Source organism: Choloepus didactylus, chromosome 12 (assembly GCF_015220235.1).
Source record: "Choloepus didactylus isolate mChoDid1 chromosome 12, mChoDid1.pri, whole genome shotgun sequence".
In the NCBI taxonomy this organism is placed as follows: Eukaryota; Metazoa; Chordata; class Mammalia; order Pilosa; family Megalonychidae; genus Choloepus; species Choloepus didactylus.
Genome location: NC_051318.1, coordinates 14,491,112 through 14,511,489, shown reverse-complemented (window position 1 = coordinate 14,511,489; position 20,378 = coordinate 14,491,112). Strand labels below are relative to the sequence as shown.

The 20,378-nt window shown below is 39.9% G+C and overlaps 2 pseudogenes; both read right to left on the bottom strand.

Annotated features, from left to right (window-relative positions):
- Positions 1-15,078: 15,078 nt before the first annotated feature.
- On the bottom strand, positions 15,079-16,115 carry LOC119506771 (annotated as a pseudogene).
- Positions 16,116-16,206: 91 nt separating this feature from the next.
- LOC119506770 lies at positions 16,207-17,168 on the bottom strand (annotated as a pseudogene).
- Between the last annotated feature and the right edge of the window lie 3,210 nt (positions 17,169-20,378).

The following is a 20,378-nucleotide window of genomic DNA, read 5'->3' as shown; positions in this document are numbered from 1 at the left end:
CCCGAGCATGGTTGTTATAAAGCATGAAAAGCATAAAACAAAATGACAAGATCCTGCACATGCAGCACTCAAGATCTAAGATTGAGAATTGCAAATATCATAGCAAATAGCCGAGCCGAGGAAAGAAAATAGATGGTAAAATAGATAAACTGGAAGAATAAATGGAAAAAGTGATTCAAAAGAGCAATAATACTTTGTCAGGTGCTTGCAAGGCTTTATCATGAGCTTCAAAAAAGACACTGAAACTTAGGTTGAATGTAGTACCTCCTCTGAAATAGGATAACCGGGGGGAGAAGAGGGAAAAATAAAGAAAAATATATGTACATCAATGAACAAGACGCACTGAACTGCAGTCAGGAAGAATTCCATGCCTTGTAAGTTTTTCCAGTAGAGGTAATAGAATTTTTCTATGGCTCCCACATCTAATTGTTTTATGGCAAGTGGCAGGCTTGGGATGTAATCTGACTGAACTGGCCAAAGAGGCTGACCCCATCAGTACAGTGCTTTTCCAAAATTAATGAAATTCGGTATACAGTCCGTCTTGTGTATGGTTCTCACGGCCACATTTGGTTCACACAAGGACACTGACGGCATCTCTAATAAGCCATGGTATTTACAAGTACAAATGAATGTATGCAGACGGTTCTTCGTGGATTTTTTCTCCTTGGTATAAAATGTTCTCCCTCCAGTTTCTGATTATGGAATTGATGTTTGTCTTCAAGACCTCACTCAAATATCAGTTCCTCTGTGAAACCTTTCCTCCCTGTCAGAATGGATTTAACTTTTCCTAAAAGCCCTACTGCACAGTTTGTCTGTTTCTTTAAAGTAGACAATTCACTGACTTATATTATCATCTTCATGTCTTTTTCTCCCATTAGAGTTGAAGTTAGTTGAACTTAACCACCATCTCTTACTCTTATTTGTATTCCCAATGCCCTGCACAGCTGCTGGTGAGTAGGAGGCTCTCAGTAAATGTTTGCTGGAGAAATAAATTATTTCTAAACAAAGTAAAAGGATTAGTTCCTTGGCCAGCAGATCACGTTAGATCAGTATGCGTGTGTGTGTGTGTGTGTGTGTGTGTGTGTGTGTGTGTGTATTTTATTGTGGTAACAGATAGATAGAAAACATAAAATTTTCCACTCTAGCCGTTTTTAAGTCTACAATTCAGTGACATTAATTACAGTTACAACATTGTGCTACCATCATCAATATCCATTATCAAAAGCTTTTCATCACCCTGGACAGAAACTCTGCACCCATTAAGCAATGGCTCCCCATCTCCCCAGCCCCAGCCCCTGGTAACTTCTAATCTACTTTCCATCTCTATGAGTTTGCTTATGTTAGGTATTTAATGTAAGTGGAGTCATACAACATTTATCCTTTTGTGTTTGGCTTATTTCCTCAGCATAATTATTTCAGGTTCATCCGTTTGTCGCATGTGTTCCATTGTGTGCATGTATCACATTTTGCTTATCCATTCATTTGTTGATAGACACCTGTGTTGCCTCCACCTTTTGGCTACTGTGAATAACACTGCTAGGAGCACTGGTGTACAAGTATCTGTTTGGGTCTTTGCTCTCATTTCTTTTGGATATATACCTATAGGTGGGATTGTGGGGTCATATGGTAATTCCATGTTCATGTGTATTTTTAAAATACTCCTGGGAGATATTCTGCTAAGCACTTAGCCCCAGAAGAAGCAGTGCTCTTTTTTGGGGGGGTTGATGGAGAGCCCCCGCAAAAGCCATGCTCAGTCCCAATCCCTGGTCCTGTGGGTGTAGACCCATTATAAATAGGATCTCTTGAAGATATTACTTTGGTTAATGTGTGACCTGACTGAATCAGATTGGGCTTTAGTTGGGATAACTGGAGTCCTTTCTAAGCAGAGTGAAATTCAGAGTGACAGAAGCCGTGGGGAGCAGCCAGAAGCTGGAAGCCAGTGGAACCTGGGAGAGAAAGGAGAAGATGCCGCCATGTGCATCACCACGTGATGGGAAAGCCAAGGAACCCCCAAGATTGCCGGCCAGCCAGAAGATACTGACCCCAGGAGGAAGCAAGTCTCCTAGACTCAGAAACTATGAGCCAATACATTTTTGTTGTTAGGCCAACCCATTGTATGGTATTTGTTTGAGCAGCCAGGCAACTGAAACAGCCTTGTCAAGGAGTGGAAGAAAGTGCACTGCCACTGACCAGCTGTACAACTGCCGTCAGTGAGTTACCAAACTGTTGTGAGCCCCAGGCTGCCTCCTCTGTTGAGGATGGCTATGAAAACCAAGTTACGTGTGTCCAGTGCCCGGCACAAGAAAGGCGATCAGCACATGGCAGCCACTTGTTGCAGCTTGGGAAATTCCTCTCTTGGCAGTTGACTGAGCTGCCTTCATCCCAGGAACTCCATTTGGGGAAAGTCCCTAAGCTGGTTTCTATTCCCTTCTAGGCCTGCAGGGTGCTTTCAACTTTTGATGACCACTCCTTCGGTCGTGTTCCTTTGTCCTTGCTGTTAATGCCTTCATCTGTCCCATTAGGTTCATCAGGTGGCTCTCCTCTGTTCTTAACTTCTCTGGTTTTTACAGCTGTCTCCGCCCTCTAGGAGTTCTGGGCTCCTCATCTCCCAATTAGGGTCATCACTTTTCTTCTGAAAGTGTTCCATTAGGACAATATTAGTAAAAGACATTGACTTATTAATGATGTCATCAAACTTACAGATTTTTAAAGACCTTTTTATTAAGTCTGCTCTAGGGATACACCCCACTGTTCAAGAATTTTAAGAAACAAGATTTCTTTTGCAAAGACTGAGGATTGTTTTCCCATGCTGTAGCTCGTGCTGTTTCCTGATTAGCTTGAAGGAGAATATCAGCTATTTATTTCCACCTGATTAATGAGAGGTAGTGGTTCTATGGAAGGAGACCTGGATTAAGAGGGAGCGTCTGATGTTCGAATCCTGTCCTCCTACTTATATTCTTCATGGCTTTTCACAAATTATTTAACTTTTCTCAGCCTTAATTTTCTTATGGTATAAATGGGGATAGTCCTTGCCTACTTCAGAAAGTTGTTGTCTATCTCGTAAGCAAAAATGTTTAGTACCGTTATTAGGAGACTGAGGAGACTGGTTTAACAAATTAGGTGATCCACAGAATGGGAAACCCGGCAGCCACTCAAGGATGGCTTAGCTCTACAGTCCCTGCTCTGGGAAGACATTTGTAGTATGTTGTTTAAAAAAAGTTACAGCATAATTCCATTTTTTGTAAAAACAAAGTGTATGTGTGTGTGTATTTTTCTTATTTGTGGTAGTTACTTTATATGAAGTTGTCTCAAACACTGAATTAGCAAATACTGAACCACTGCTCCTTGGGAAAATACAGGGCTAGGTTTCTGTGGGTCTATAGTTAGAACATTTTCATTAAATGATCAATACATAACTTGTTTATGTGCGTTTCTGTTAAAGACACCGGATTTACTCTATTGTTGATTCATTAACATTGAACTCACAGTCAATAGCACAATAACTCATGCCTTAATGAAGCTTATTTAATGCATGCATGTTCTCTGTGAGGAACATCACAGCCTTGTGCTCAGGGACATTAGCAACACTGGACGGCACTGCAGAACCACGCTTGGGGGGCATTTAAACAGTGAAGTCACCAAGAAAAAGGCACAAAAATGTGAAAAACACAGCAGAAGAAGGACACTTGTTTACAGCATGAGAGCTGAAACAAGAAGGCATAGCGTAGTCTAGATCTCTTATTAAACTCCAGCTGGGAATGTGAGTGTCGGGCGACTCAAATTTTTTGCCACTCTGTGCATGTTTGCAAATGACAGGAAGTGCTGAGAGTGTTGATTTGGGGTTACAAATAAAGTTTATCTAGTAGGCAAAATTGCAAATACGGAATTTGTGAATACTGAAGACTATACATGTGTTGTACATATGGATATGTGTGTGTATGTATTTATGTATATAGATATGTAAAACAAGGACTGATGTGAGTGCAATGGAATGTTGAGTTGCAGGGAGGAATTTTATTTCTTTTATCTACATCATTTTAAGTGGTGGGATTCTGGGTGATTTTACCTTCTCTTTTGTAGTATTAAAAACAAATCAATGAAAAGAACCACAAGTCTTCTCGCTAAAATTCTTCTCCTCCTTTTGCCACAGGAATAAAATGCAGTTTTTGTCTACCTGTTATTCTGTTTCTTCCTGAATCAAAGCAAAACGGCTGTTCAGATTTCTTTTTTAGCTAAACTGGCAGGGGATGTTTTTGATGGTCTGATTCAAAATATAGATGACTTTGAAGCCCACTTTGTCAGGCCTGGGGTGGGGTGGGGTGTGGAGGCTGCACCCCGCAGAGACAGGCCGTCATTCTGCAGGACAGGAACGGGGATGGACTGGGATGAGCTGCCTGGAACATGCAAATGCAAAACTCTATTTAGGGATACTTCAGGGGCAGTAGAACCAGAAATTTATTTAGTGATGGACACTTAGTGTTAAGTCCTGCAGACAGCTAGTATGACCTAAAACAATAGGCAAAAGTAAAGAATTCTTTTTTTTTATGATACAAAAAGGTATAGCTTAAATCATTGTACCCAGGGCCTGGTGGCTAAAGGGATTGGTTTGGTTTCCTGGCTGCTAAACCAAATACCATCCGATGGGTTGGCCTAATGACAGGAGTTCACCGACTCACGGGTTCAGAGGCTGGAAGGCTGGCTTCCTCCTGGTGTTGGTGACTTCTGGCTTTCTGGCAATCTTTGGGGTACATTGACTTTTTCCATCACATGGCAATGCACATGGTGGTGTCTTCTCCTTTTTCCTGTTGGTTCCTGTTGATCTACAGCTTCTGGCTTCTCCCCGAGGCTCCTCTTCTCTCCATCTGACTTTCACTCTGTTTAGAAAGGACCGCAGTCACCTGGATAAAGCCCAACCTGATGCAGTTGGGCCACACCTTAGCTGAAGTAACACTGTGAAGAGATCTTATTCACAAAGGGTCCACACCCACCAGAACGCAGACCAACCCAGGAACATGTCCAAACCGGAGGATGAAATTCAGTCCACCACAGGGTTTATCTTTCCAGCATCGAAATGTAAAATGTTGCATAGAGTTCAAGCCACTCTTGTTTTAAATGAGAAAATGGATGCCAAGAAAGTTAAATGACTCGTCCAGCCCCCGGCTGTTTAGAGGCAGAGCAGGCACTGCAGCACACGACTGCTCATCCCAACTTCTTTCTCCCTGACTGAGGAACTGGCTGTCACTGGAATAGGGGCTTGGTCGTTTCCTTGGAGGCTGCTCTACTTTCACTCAGTAACTCCCAGTTTCAATTTGCCTTTCTTTGATGACAAATGAGGTTTACATTCCCCCCAGAGGTTTATGGGATATCTTTAAGAAGTGGATGGTTCTTTCCTTGCCTTGGTGAATGCAGCAGTGTGAACGTGAGGGTTTGTCGGTGTTTTCCATGTGGGATGATCATGACCAGAGGGCAGAACCACAGAGTATCCGAGCTGTGAACACTGAGCCTTTCACTTTCAGGTTAGGAGACTGAGACCCCTAGAGACCAAAAGACTCGTCAGAAATCAGAGTCGTGATTGGAACCTGAGACGCTTGAATCCTTGACTATCTTATCACAAAGGACTGTAGTTCTAAACAGAAGTATCCATTGAACTAATCTATAGAAGCAAATATAAAAAAAATTAGGAGATTAAGCTGGCTCCTCTTAACCCTAGGACATAATCTGAAATGTCTTTATTAACCAGTCCCTGGAATCTTCTTATGTTTATCATTTTTACATAAATTGAGTGCCCTCATTTATTTAATTGAGGCTTCTTACATGTTAATAACTCTAGGCATGATATTAATTCATGGTGCGAAGTCTGAGAACTACAAATAATGCTGGATTTCATTGCCTAATTTGTGGTTAATTACTTAATGTACATTTTGTTCTTGGTGAATTGCTTTTGTTTACTTTTTTATAATTTTTCCTCCTTTTGTTCTCTCACTGCTACCCAGCTGTTATTTCATCTCTTTATTAGTTCTTTTATCGGTTTCTAGTGGCACAGGGTCATGTAAAGCAGCTACTGTGTAAATAATTAATCAGGAGAGCATACATATTTCAAATTTTCCAGAGAAGGTTCAAAAGATCATGTCACTTTGGTTGGTCAAGGAGATGATAAAGGTGGATGATTTCTGGAAAAACTGATGCTCTAAAGCAAACTGAGCATATGGCAGATATAATAGTGTCTAAGCTTTTCAAGTTTCACCGCTATGGAGTCTATACTAGGGAATCTTATTTACCTTCATATGTTTGCCTATGAACATGCTGAGTTCATTGAATGTCTTATTTTCTTCATTTGCCAGGGCTGCTATGACAAATACCATACAATAGGCTGGCTTAAACAATAAGCATTTATTAGCTCATGGATTTGGAAGCTGGAAGTCCAAAATCAAGGTGTCAGCAAGACCATGCTTTCTCCCCAAAGTCTGTAGCGTTCTGGTGCTGGCTGCCTGCAATCCTTGGGGCTCCTTGGCTTGCATCTCTGCCTTCTGTCATGTGCTATCTCTCCCTCCTTGTTTCTGCTCTTCTGTTTTCACTGGCTTCCAACTTTTATCTCCTTTCTGGCCTTCTCTGACTTCTGGCTTCCAGTGTCTTCTCTTTATAAGGCCTCTAGTAAGATGGATTAAGACCCACCCTGATTCAGTTGACCACACTTTACCTAAAAAGAACATCTTCAGAAGGTGCTATTTATAAATAAATTCATACTCACGGGAGCATGGATTAAGATTAGGAACACACCTTTCACTGGGGTGCATAATTCAACCTACCACATCTATGGGCATATTAAATGTAGTGTGTCCCAAGCAGAACTTCCCTTCTTGATACATAGCATCACCATTCATCCAGTTGAGGGTCCTGACATCTGAGAGTAACCCTTGGCTGCTCACTTTCTCTCACACCCCACATCTATTCCACCTGCAAATCCTGCTGACTCTACCTTTGAAATATGTCCCAAAGATAATCTCTTCTCGCTACCTTCACAACCAAGGGCCAAGCCACCATCATTGCTCAGCTGGGGTCTGCCTTGAAATCCTAACTTGCTCCCTCCCCAACCATTTATTCCCCAGCCCACAGCCAAGCTGATCTTTTTAGTGACTTAGATCATATTGTAGTCCTGCCCAAATCCTAAATGGCTTTTTTAGTCCTACTTTGAATAAAGTCCAAAACTCACCCAGGATAAACGTGCTGCATGATCAGGCCCTGGGGAACTTTAGACTTGGTTCTACCAGTCTCCTCCTCTTTCTTTCTTTCTTCTCCAGCTTTCTTTACATTCTTCAAATGCACCAAGTGCATCCCTGTCTCAGTCTTTGGTGTTTGTTGTTCTCTCCATCTTAGATGCTCTTCTCTTACTGGGCTTTCTTCCTCATTTCGGTCAAGTGTCTGCTCAAATGTCACCTCTTCAGAAAGGCTCACTTCGACCACCCCTTCTAAAGTTCAATTCCCTCGTCACTCTCTTTTGCTTTACCCTCTATTTTTCCCTACTGAATTATTATACATGAGCTTCTTTGTTATCGATCTCCTCAACTAGATTGTAGGCTCTGTTTTTGCAATAAGAAATAAGTATTTGTTGAACAAATTATTGGGATTATCTGAGCACTGTATTGCAACTATTAAAATTCCTATTAAAGCCAAAAGCTTTGCTCCACATTTGGACTGAAAGGTCCTGGAAACATTCAAATGCTAAAATACTAGGTTCCCCCCCACCTGCCATTGTCATTGAATTTGTTGATGCTGCTATTCCTTCCTTTCTACTTCCCCCATTTATTTCATAAAATTTTACCTATAGATTTCATGTGAACATTTCTGGGAAGACTTCAGTGTAAGTCCTGGCACCAGGGTCAGAAGGTAAGAGCCTTGTGTGTGTTTTTGCTGTTTTCTAACATCCACCATCAGCAAGCATAGACAGTGTGTATTGATTCTGGGCAGCTTTGATGTCTAAATGCTTATCTCCTTTACAGAAACTTTAGAATCTGTATATCCCTCCCCTAGTCCTCCCCAAACCCATCAGGAAACATTAGCTTTGGACAATTACTGTCATTATTTGCTTAATTTGCTGTATCACAAGAATTACAAATTGCCCAGGAAAAGCATAAATTGTCAATAGTCCTTCCAGAACTGCCAACTTTATAAATATTTATGATTAATCTCAGAATGATTTCTTTTAGCTTTTCCTGCTCTCTTTTAGTCACAGGAGATAGTAAAATCAAACACTCCTCATCAGGTTGACAATATTGAGGCATAAACAAAATAGAGGTATTTGAATCAAACCACAAAAAACCCAGTGCTTTATCATTGTAAGCTGTGATCTTGATAAGAAGAGGGGAGGTGTTGAGCACATTTGTTTCATGCAGTTCAAAACTGGGCTACCATGGAGGCAGTTTAGAAAACTGGATCCCAGATTAACAAAAGCCATGTATTACTTTTATTATGATATATTAGGATGTTTAGTTTCTCTCCACTAGTCAGAAAAGCCTGTCTTTGACCCCTGGCAACTTTGTCCCCTGTTTTTCATAGATTCTTGGCCATTTGTGGAAGCAGGTGTTGCTTGGTTTTCCCCAGTTTAGGCAGAACCACATTTCCTCCTTTCTTTAACTTGCTGCTGTAATTGAGTCTCCACCTTCTGTAAAGCTGTGTCCTAACTAACCAGTACCCTTTGCTCCTATTTCCCTTCCTTTTCTCCATTTCCCCTGAGGTCTGGCTTCTGTGCACTGCCGTCATGGTTTACCTAAAGACTTTTGTCAAAATCCACCTGTATGATCTCGGCCAAGTCACTTTAAAAGTTTGGCTGTCATTGTGGGACGGAGAACATCTTCTTGACCAAAAGGGGGATGTGAAAGGAAATGAAATAAGCTTCAGTGGCAGAGAGATTCCAAAAGGAGCCGAGAGGTCACTCTGGTGGGCACTCTTACGCACACTTTAGATAACCCTTTTTAGGTTCTAAAGAATTGGGGTAGCTGGTGGTGGATACCTGAAAATATCAAACTGCAACCCAGAACCCATGAATCTCGAAGACAGTTGTATAAAAATGTAGCTTATGAGGGGTGACAATGGGATTGGGAAGGCCATAAGGACCACACTCCACTTTGTCTAGTTTATGGATGGATGAGTAGAAAAATAGGGGAAGGAAACAAACAGACAAAGGTACCCAGTGTTCTTTTTTACTTCAATTGCTCTTTTTCACTCTAATTATTATTCTTGTTATTTTTGTGTGTGTGCTAATGAAGGTGTCAGGGATTGATTTAGGTGATGAATGTACAACTATGTAATGGTACTGTAAACAATCGAAAGTACGATTTGTTTTGTATGACTGCGTGGTATGTGAATATATCTCAATAAAATGAAGATAAAAAAAAAAAGTTTGGCTGTCAGTTTCTTCATACACAGAACGAGAGAGTTGTATTAGCCAATCTGTAAGTGCATTCATTTATCAACAAATATTTATGGGCCATTGTCTTCTCAGACCCTGGATAACTTTTCTTTGATTTATTGATTCATTCATTCACTCATGTATTCTGATATGTTTCAGACAGAATTTAAGAAAACTAATAATTAATATTTGCTTTTATAGCATACAAACCACTTTCACATGTATTATCCCTTTTGATTATCATGATAGTCCCGTGAGGGGGGTCATATAGATATTAACTCAATGGTACAAATGGGACAAAAGGCTATTCTGATACCCTAGATTTGATGCTGGTATTAGGGTTCTCCAAAGGAACAGAACCAACAGGATCTATGTGTGTATATATTATGTTTTGTTATATTATATATTATTATATATTACATTATACAGGATAGATATATAAAGAGATTTATTATAGGAATTAGCTCCTGTGACTATGGAGGGATTGGCAAGTCTGAATTCTGTAGGGCAGGCTGCAAGTTGGAGACACTGGCTGGCTGAAGTAGATTCAGAAACTGATTTCTGAAATCCTCAGTTCTGGCTCTAAGACCTCCACCTGATTGGCTGAGGAGACCATTGCTGAGAGCAATCCCCTTTGTGGATTTTTACATCAATTAATCACAGATGCAATCAACTGACTATACGTGCGGGTCCACCTAAAAATACCCTCATAGTAATAATCAGGCCAGTGCTTCTGTGACTAAACAAGTGGACACCATCACTTAGACAAATTGACATGTTAACCTAAGCTTCCTGATTCTATAGTCCAATTGTTCAATATAGGCTGCTCAGTGTAATCATCCTATTTCAGTGATTCTCAAACATTCATGCATAAATAGGGAGTGTGTTTAAAAATGGAGGTTTTTGATTCACTGTATTTTGGGGTACAGTCCATGAATCTACACTGCTAATGAGCAATGACAGGTGATGCTGACAGGGATTTGCTGACTGCACCTAAAGAAATATTGCCTTTAGGGCTAACAGTGTCTGACATATAGTGGATGTTCTTCAAATGTTTATTGACTTCATTTATGGACAACAAATCTCAAGTCAGTATTTACCAATACAAATAGATATTTAGAGCTTTTAAGCACAAATAGTTGACAGCCTATGTATTGGATGCAGTGGGCAACGCGACATCATTGCAGAACCAGTTAATTGGCATTTCAGTCATCAGTAAGTAAAATTAACTGGTGCTCAGTGTGCTTTGCTCCTGGTTCTCCTTTCCAGTGCTGGGACCTTCAGGCTTTACCACACATGCCACATGCTTCTAATCCCACACACAACACTGATAAACTGTTTTTATCCCCCTTTAACAGACTCTCAACCCTTTTTCCCTTAGATGGCCTAGTCCAGCCAGGGCCAAAGATCTCGCAGTCTGGAACATTCATACCCTCAAATGCAGTCCAATGGGGTCTGTATAAAATGATCCTGCACCCCCTCTAATAGTAATATGCACTGACATTTGCACAGAACCAAAGAAAGCTCAGTGTTAAAGAGGCATCAGCTGAAGTTTTCTTGCAGCCTCTTAAAGTCCTTGGATAAATGACAATGCCCACTGCAGTTGAGGAGCAGAGTTTTGAGCCTTGCAGCTTCCAGCCCTCTACTGAGGACCTCTAGTCTCCCTGGGGACAAGGCTACTCTGCCTCCCACTTGGTTTAGTATCACTTTGTTTTAAATTGGGTTAAAGGAAAATTTTAAAAATGTAAAATCACAACTCTCCTACAGATAAAAAATAAAGATTTTATTCAACAATGTTATTCACCAGTAAAGATTTTATTCAGAATTAGAGAGATAACTGGTAACATGTTTTCAATCAGTTCAAAGGAGGATCCACAGAACTGATTCCTCTATAGATCAGGAATATTGAAAGAAATGTTCAAATAGAGGCAAAACTGGCATCTTCCACAGTGGGAGAGCGAAGCCCATTGAACACCCCACAGCATAATTTTTTTGTCTATAGATAGGAATTATTTTGCACTGTTATCAGTCATATACAACGTACAGAGTTGTAAAATTATTTGAAGACAATGAAAGGCTAGACTCAAATCCATTGAAACACTAGATTTCCCTTCCTTGTTTGTATGTCCTTATGCTGAACAGTCAATTGGCAGGAGGGAATTTTTCCCAAGTCAGGCTGGTCCGAGATTCCTCATCCATGTCCTTGTGTTTGGGAAGGGGATTGGGGAGAAGGGCGAATGGGGAAGGGAGAAATGTGGGAAAGGAGGACATATCGGAATCACCTGTAGGACTAAGAGTGTTTGTGTGTGTTTTGAAAATGTTTCTCACCCCTTTGTTGAAATATATGACTGCTTTAACTATTATCAATAATGCGTGATTCCAATCACTTATCCCTGAAATAGTTCTGGTCACAGTCAACCTCTTACACCCTTGGGGTGTGGCCCAATCACTGAACCTCAGATATTTCATCTAAAACATGGAGAAATCCCAGACGTGCATGTCTTCCAGGTTCTTTCAAGGATCAGCTCAGATGTTGTGTATGGAGACATTTTGCATGTGCTGTGTTCTCACTGGCACATGGGTTTTTGAATTCCAACTAGATCGCTTCTGCCCTTGTTGATTTTGGAGGAGAGAGTGGAGGGGGTATAGTTTCTGGAGTCAGGCAGACACCTCTCCTTTTCACTAGCTGTGCCAACTAGAACAGATCACTCAACCTCAATGAGCTCCAGTTTTCTCATCATTAAAACTGAGATAACATGATCCACCTCTTAGGATCTTGTAAAGTTGCAGCGAAATCATAATATCAAGTACCTGGCACTTAGTGGGTCTTCCACAAAGGTGAGGTGGCTTCCATTCTGCTGCCCATTTCTCCTTGGTCCACAGATGTTCTGTCCTGGATTGGGGAGAGGGCCACGTGGGTGGTTAAGGGATGGGCATTTACTCCCCACAACTGCCAAATGACAAAACTACCATGGAGTTTAACTAACACTTAACCTGGACAGCGTGAATTTTGAGTAATAAAAGAAGTGCTGTGATTCAAATAGGAAACAGTCATTGGGATCAATCAGTAAGATTTTTTTTTCATCAATTACAATGTGTTTAATATAAGGGTTTATCTTCTGCAGGCCTCTAAAGAAATGTAAGATATCTTTTACTTTCAGGAGTTTACATTTAATTGGAGTAATAAGGCTAACAGGTAAGTAAATAATAATGAAATGCTGAAAGAATAAAATGTCATCGAGTGCCAATAAGAGGGATAATATAAACATACAATAATGCAGTAGGATCTTAGGAAAGGGTGTTTTGCAGAGTCCTCACCCTTTATTTATATTTCTAACAAGCTGAATAAAGATCTTGAGTGGGATCCTACTGGTAATTGAAAGGAGCAAAGAATTGAGGTGAATTGGTCTAGAAAAGAATAGAATTAACTCATGGAAAAGTGTGTGTGTGTTTGTTTGTGTACTGGGCAGGTGACAGATGGAAGAAATAACTGATCTTAGCAGAGTCCTAGACTTCTGAGTTGGAGGGTTGCTGTGGAAAAACCAGTTGCAGAAACAGTCTTCCAGCGGAAGCTTGGAAGCACCTCATAATTTGACGCCATTTTGAAAGGTGGGGAGAGGGCTGAATGGGATTCATTGCTTTCCTTTAGGACATATTCCTTTCTTTCTGCCATTTATTTATTTATTGTTTTAAAAACCATTTTAGAGTTAACTGGTGGGAAGAAGGTCAACACAGGCAGGAAGAAAGTACCGCTGGCCCAGTGGCACTCAAACAGGAGAGCATCAGGTGGTTCAGGGGTGGTTTCCGCTGGAGCAGAGGCAAGGCTTTGCAAACGGGTACACATAGGCCCCTTTTGTTAGCAATTATAAACTGTTTTTCACAGAAATGTGATACCCCATTTGACACTGAATGGTCAATATGCTTTTCAATGCAATGCTGTGAGTACAAAATGGAATTTTGGGTGATAATTGAAAGTGGCTTAATATTTCATTTGCAAAGTCGAATGCTTTAATTAACATGATGTCTTGCACAAGATAGTTCTCAGTAAATATCTGTGGAATACTGAGGGTGGAAATGGACATTGAAACTAGTGATTTGAACAAAAGAGACATAGCATCTTTAGAGTCTTCTCTTTTTAAGTTTAAGCTTTAAGTGACAAATCGCATTTATGTGTATTTTAGAAAGAATAAAATTGGAAACAATTCTGTTATTTTTGCACAGAGCAGAGTTTTAGATAAAGTAAGGCATAGGCACAAGCTTCCTTCAGATATATAGTGTAAATAATATATCTGTGTATCTGGTAGCGTAATGTATAGATATGTACACTCCTGAAAAATGGGCAGCTCTGGTGTTTGTCCAAATACTTCTCAAGTACCAGAATTTGCCATTTCTTATCTTGCATGACGCAGAGTACATTTATTTAGTTTGGAAATTTTATGTGTTTATATTTGCTATACAGGTGTCTGAAATGCTGTAGTAAAATATTGTTTACTGAATGTAAAAATTGAGATGCTCATTTGCTTTAAATAAGGAACTTCTTTATAGGTGCTCTTAAAAATGTATTAGTATCAATTTATTTTATAAAAGTAATAATTAATTAGTGTATGTATTATATTTATTATTACATATATTATTAGTATATTAGTGTATTTCAGTCTATTATTAGTATATTTATTATTAGTAGTAGAATTTATTGGTTTTAATTTTTTTTTACAAAAGTAATAATTTAAAAAGCCTCAATGCTTCAGACAGTCTCAATTGTGTAGTTTGTTCCCAGCCTATCTTTAGACTTAATTTTAGAATATGCTTACAGTGACTATATCGTTGAGTTACTTATTATGGTCCCTGATGCCTGTATTTGCTTCCCCACCTCCGGTAAGTATGTACACAAATGTCATTTTTTTCAGCGAGGTCATTCCCAGCTGTCCTGTGCAAATTGCAAACACTCCCCATTTACTGTCATCTTTCTTCTGAATTCTTTTTTTTCTTTTGAACTACTTAACCATATTTAATAATAAACAGATTTAATTTAACCAGATTCCAAGTTAAAGAGGACATGTCTACGTTAAAGGAAGCAGTATAGAAATGTACTGTATACGAACTGTTTAAAAACCGTACCAAATGTTGGGTGGCACAAAGGATCCAGTGCTAATAGAAACAGATCGTTTAAGCTAAATGCTTAGCACAAACCAACAGAGAATATTGAAGGAACATGAAATATTTCCTATACAAATAATGTTGTGTGGCACGAGTACTTTATTCAGTGTATTTTGAGTGGTGCTCTTTATTCTTGTTGATCCATCCTGGTTTCCAAAGCTCCAGGACAATGTCATTGGCTGGCCCTCATTTAAAAGGAGAGGAAAAGTGGAAGCTGCAGCATTGTCGGTGCAGCTGGGAAGGTGCGTCCTGGCAGGTGCCTCTCAGATATGTGCTAGGTGTCCCCAGAGCTGGTGCTGTTGGCTTACACCGTGGTACCAACTTCCTCCCTGAGGTTGCTTCACAGAGCTGTTGAGGTGATTTTTTAAACACCTTCTGCTGAGCTGAGTGGTTCCAAAACTGGTGGCTCATTCCCGGTTCATAGGCAGCCGCCGTGGCACCCTATCCTGGAGCCGTCTTGTCTATCCAGTTGGCCCTGTGACACTAGGTCCCAGTGGACCAGCCAAGGACAGCAGTCAGCTCTGAGGAGGGTCCCTGTGAAACCTCTTTGACACCAGATCCTTTGCCGTGTGTCACACAGAATTCCAGGAACCCCTGACGGAGAATTTTGCACTACCTGTTCACACCAATATTTCCTCTGGTGTGTCTCCAGGGCCATTTGCAAATGGCTTGTAACCAGTGAGCACTGATTAGGGGAGGACATCCAGACTCCATGGATCACAAACAGGATCATAGCTTTGTCTTTTTTTTTTTTTTAAACATTTTTTATTGTGAAATATAGCATATATTACAGAAAAGTGATACATTTCATAATACGGTTTAACAGGTAGTTATAGAGCAAATTTCAAAGTATAGTATGGGTTCCATAATTTCAGGTATTTCCATCTGGCTGTTCTAATACATTAGAAACAAAAAAGAAATATCTGTAGAAGGATTCAGTAGTCATATCATTTGTTAAATCCTAACTTCTCATCCTTGTCTTTTAAAAACCTCTGGTGCAACAACGTTTGCAGTATAATACAGAACAAGGAGAAGACTGTTTTCTGCTCTTTGCTGTTTTGCAAAGCCGAAAATCACAATTTTGAATAGCTTCCGATTACCGGATTTATTCACATAAAGAACATTGCTGGGTTTCAGGTCTCCATGAACCACGCCTTGAGTGTGCGGATATTCAGCAGTTTTGGTTCTAATAAATGGGAGGCTGGCTTCTCGTGCAGAGACAACTATCCATCTCAGAATTGTTTCCAGCAATTCACTCCCTTTCTTGCGTCTGTTACCACATGCATGTACATTCCACCTTCATATCCTTTAGAGTGATAATAACTGGGTGCTGCAATTAACAAAGAAGCCTTTCAGTTTCTTCTGTGACAGTGTCTCTGACTTCTTTCAATAATCTTCACTGCACACTCCCTGTTTGTGGTTTTTTGCAGACAGCATTTGCAAACAGGGTCGGCGCCTATGCCAGTGTTTACTTTGACTTCATATCCATCAGTAAACTGAGTATGTTCCTGTGAAACGTCTGGGCAATTGAATGCACACCAACTGTCTGCATAGCCCAACTTTCATCATCTAAAGTGATAGCAACAAAATAAATCCTGGAAAATACTGATGGACGTTCACACTAGGTGGGATGCAGGTGAATCTTAGGGAGTTTTTGCAGCAAATTCAGGATCAAAATTTTTGCAGTTGAAGGTTTTGATGGTGGATGAATTGCTTCTTCTGTACAGTTTATTCCAGTCTGTCATTGAGAAAAATGAATCCTAATTTCTTCGACTCCATCTGATTCTATGCCTAAACTGTTCACAGGATTCCATTTAAAAAGCATTCATGAAAGACTCCAGGCTTCAGGATTCAAGAACTGGCATCTCAGCTTGGCTATGTTAAGAAACATAGTCATTGTTTATTTTCCAGTCTTTTCCTTGGAGCATTTCAAACATCAGCACACCAAAGGACCACCAACCAATATTCTGACATGACCTCCACCATTAACTACTTCTGGACCGTATATCCCACAGTTCTACAAAAACAACATGCCTTTTCATGATCAGTAGACTCTTTACTTAGGGCATAACTAAGCAAATAACTTGATGTGACATTCTTCATCAGGAAGTATATTTTCTGATTTTAAGTCTCTATAGATTACTCCCAGGCTCTACAGATGGTCTAAAGCATGTTTAAGTTCAGCCAAGTAGAATCTGATATCTTCTTCTGTGAATTTTGCTTCATTGGATCAGCCTGAAAACAAATCTACTCCCCTAAGAAAATCCAAAAATAAGATATATCTTCCTTTCCATTTGAAAAGCATAATACAACTTGATAATAAATGGATAATGGACTGCTACCAAGAAGATAACACGTTCATTTTTGTCCGAACACGGTCTTGAAATTTCAGTGTGGCCTTCCTCAATACTTTTGAATTCTCCTTGGTTTTTATCCCTGATACCCTCTGGTTGTTTTTCTTGCTTGTCTTTCTCCCCACTGTCAGCTTCTTAAGGGCAGGATAGCTTTGTTTCTTTTGTGTGGGACCTGGGTATCTAGGGACAGAGTATGTACTCAGTGAACTCAAGTGATTCAAAGGCATTTTGATATCGTCTTCATAGCCCATTCTTAATTGCAGGCCACATTACTGTGTTAATGTAAGGGCAGGTTCTTTGTTAGTGTAAGGCATTCAGGCCCCCCATCCTCAAGGGTGTTTAAAGATTTAGTTGGTAAAGCTAGGAACATCTCTGAACTAATCCCCTGTTAAATCCATTGATTAATTAATTAATTTTTAATAGACTATTTTTTTAGAGCAGTTCTGGTTTGCAGAAACATTGTGCAGAAAGCACCGAGAACTCCCATAGATGCCATCTTCCCAGCCCACCCCACCCCACACAGTTTCTCCTATTATTCACATCCTGCATTGGTGTGGTCCGTTTGTTACAATTGATAAACCAATGTTGACATATTATTATTCACTAAAGTCCATCATTTCACTTGAGCTCACTCTTTGTGCTGTTCATTTCTATGGGTTTTGATCAATGCATAATGTCACGTATCTCCCATTGCTATGTCATACAGACTAGTCTCACTGCCCTAAAAATCCCGTGTTCTACCTGTTCCTCCCCCTCATCCTCAAACCTCTGCAAGCCCATTTATTTATTTTATTTTTTAATGCATTTTATTGTGAACTTTAACATATATACATAATAGTGATAACATTCCAAGTATTATTTAACAAGTAGTTAGAGAACAGATTTCAAAGAACATCATGGGTCACGGTTCCACAACTTCAGCTATTGCCATTACTGTAAAATATAACATACTTACAGAAAGGTGTTAGCTTTCGATGTACAGCTCAAGAAGCAGTTATATAGGTAATTTCAAAAATTGTTAATGTTAGAGTTCCACAGTTTCAGTTCTTTCCTTGTTATGCAATATAAGGTATATATAGAAAGGTGAAGACTTTCAAAGCACAATTTGATGAGTAGCTATGAGCAAAGTTCAAAGGATGTTACAGGGTACAGTTCCACCATGTCATTTACCTCCTGCCAGCTATTCCAACACCCCAACTTCTAAAAAAAAATATATATATTTATATTTATATGAATTTTCAGTATTCATAGACTTTTGTTAAATCTTATCTTGCTTATTATTACCTCTTCCTCTTAATCAATTTCTCCATCTTCAGGGGTGTCTAGGCAGTGAGCACCCTAATTTTTTCATATTGAAAGGGGGTGTCGACAGTATGGGGAAGGGAGCTCCATCTGATTGTTGTTCTTAAAGAGGCTGTTGCCTCTGGGTTTTAGGACTTGTCTGGCATAGGAACACTGGTGGATTTAAGTTTCTGAGAGATAAAACTTAGTGATAAATCTTTCATAGAATCTCAGATAGGGACCTTGATATTTGGGGACTACTGTTGGAAAGAGCAGGGTGTACTATGGCCATTTGGGATGTGTAGCTGGAGCTTGCATAAGAAAAACCTCCAGGATTGCCTCTTGACTCTTATTGGGGATCTCTCAGCCACTGTGACCTCAGCTTTTTACCTTTCTTTTTTCCCCTTTTGGCCAAGTAGGCATTTTCAATTCCTCGCTGCCAAGACCAGGCTCATTCCTGGGAGTTATGTCCCACGTCTCCTGGGAAATTCATTGCCCTGGGAGTCATGTCCCTCGTGGGGGGTGAGGTTAATGAATTTATTTGCCAAGTTGGGCTCAGAGAGAAAAAGGCAACACTGAGCAACAAAAGAGGCTCCCTGGAGGTGCCTCTTAGGCATAATTATAGGAAGGCTCAGCCTCCCATTTTTCAACCCTAAGTTTCACAAGAGCAAGCCTCAAGTTGAGGGTTTGATTTACTAAGTAAGAATCTGTTCTAGTTTGCTTATGCTGCCAGAATGCAAAACACCAGAAATGGATTGGCTTTTATAAAAGGGGGTTTATTTGGTTACACAGTTACAATCTTAAGGCCATAAAGTGTCCATTAACAAAGGGTACCTTCACTGGAGAAAGGCCATTGGCATCTGGAAAAACCTCTGTTAACTGGGAAGGCACGTGGCTGGCATCTACTTGCTCCCAGGTGGTGTTTCAAAATGGCGTTCTCTAAAATGTCTGCATCAGCTTCCAACAGCTGTCTTCAAAATGTCTGTCTCAGCTCCAGCTCACTATGAGCTCCTTCTGTCTGAGCTTATATAGTGCTCCAGTAAACTAATCAAGGCCATGCTGAATGGGCGGGGCCACAACTCCATGGAAATTATCCAGTCAGAGTTATCACCTACAGTTGGGTGGGTCATGTCTCCATGGACACTGGACCAATAGGTTCCAACCCAATCCATATTAATACATCTGCCCCCACAAGAATGCATTAAAGAATATGGCTTTTTCTGGGGGACATAATATATACCAACTGATACAGAATCTATGCTAAGTAATTTGTATTCTATCCCAAGATAAACAATCAGTTCACTTAGTTGTATAATCATCATCACTCTCAACTTTAAAAATTATCATAACATAATACATCCCAGAGCTCTTATCAGCTGCTAATTATTTATCCCTAGTATTAGTGTAGAGTTGGTAAGATATTCGTATTAAATCTAGTCATTAATATGTAATGGGTAGTTTTTCCATACCACTCTGTTGTTAACCCTCTGCAGCAGTGTCATACCTTATAAGTATATCATGCTAACACTTAATTAGGTTTGTGGTGCTACTCTGTGGGTTACTTGCTTTTAAACAACCATTTATGAACATGTTGACCTTCACTGCGTCCCTGATACTTCTAATCCCATTAATGTACCATGGTCACTCATGACCATTTCCATACCATTAAGATCATCCTAATGATCACATCTGTACATTTTAGATTATTGTTCTCCCTTCACTAGGGTCTATCTCTAGGTCTCCTATATTCTACGTTTTAAGACACTTATTTAACATTTTTCAGAGTTCACATTAGTGGTAACATACAATGTCTCTCCTTTTGTGTCTGGCTTATTTCACTCAGCATTATGTCTTCAAGGTTAATCCATGTTGGCATATGTTTCATGACCTTGTTCCTTTTTACTGCTGCATAGTATTCCATCATGTGTATATACCACATTTTGTTTATCCACTCATCTGTTGAAGGATATTTGGATTGTTTCCATCTCTTGACAATTGTGAACAATGCTGCTATGAACATCAGTTGCAAATATCTGTTCGTGTCACTGCTTTCAGATCTTCTGGGTATATACCGAGAAGTGAAATTGCTGGATCAGAGGGTAACTTGATATCTAGTTTTCTGAGGAACCGCCAAACTATCTTCCACAGTGGCTATACCATTATACAGTCCCACCAGCAAT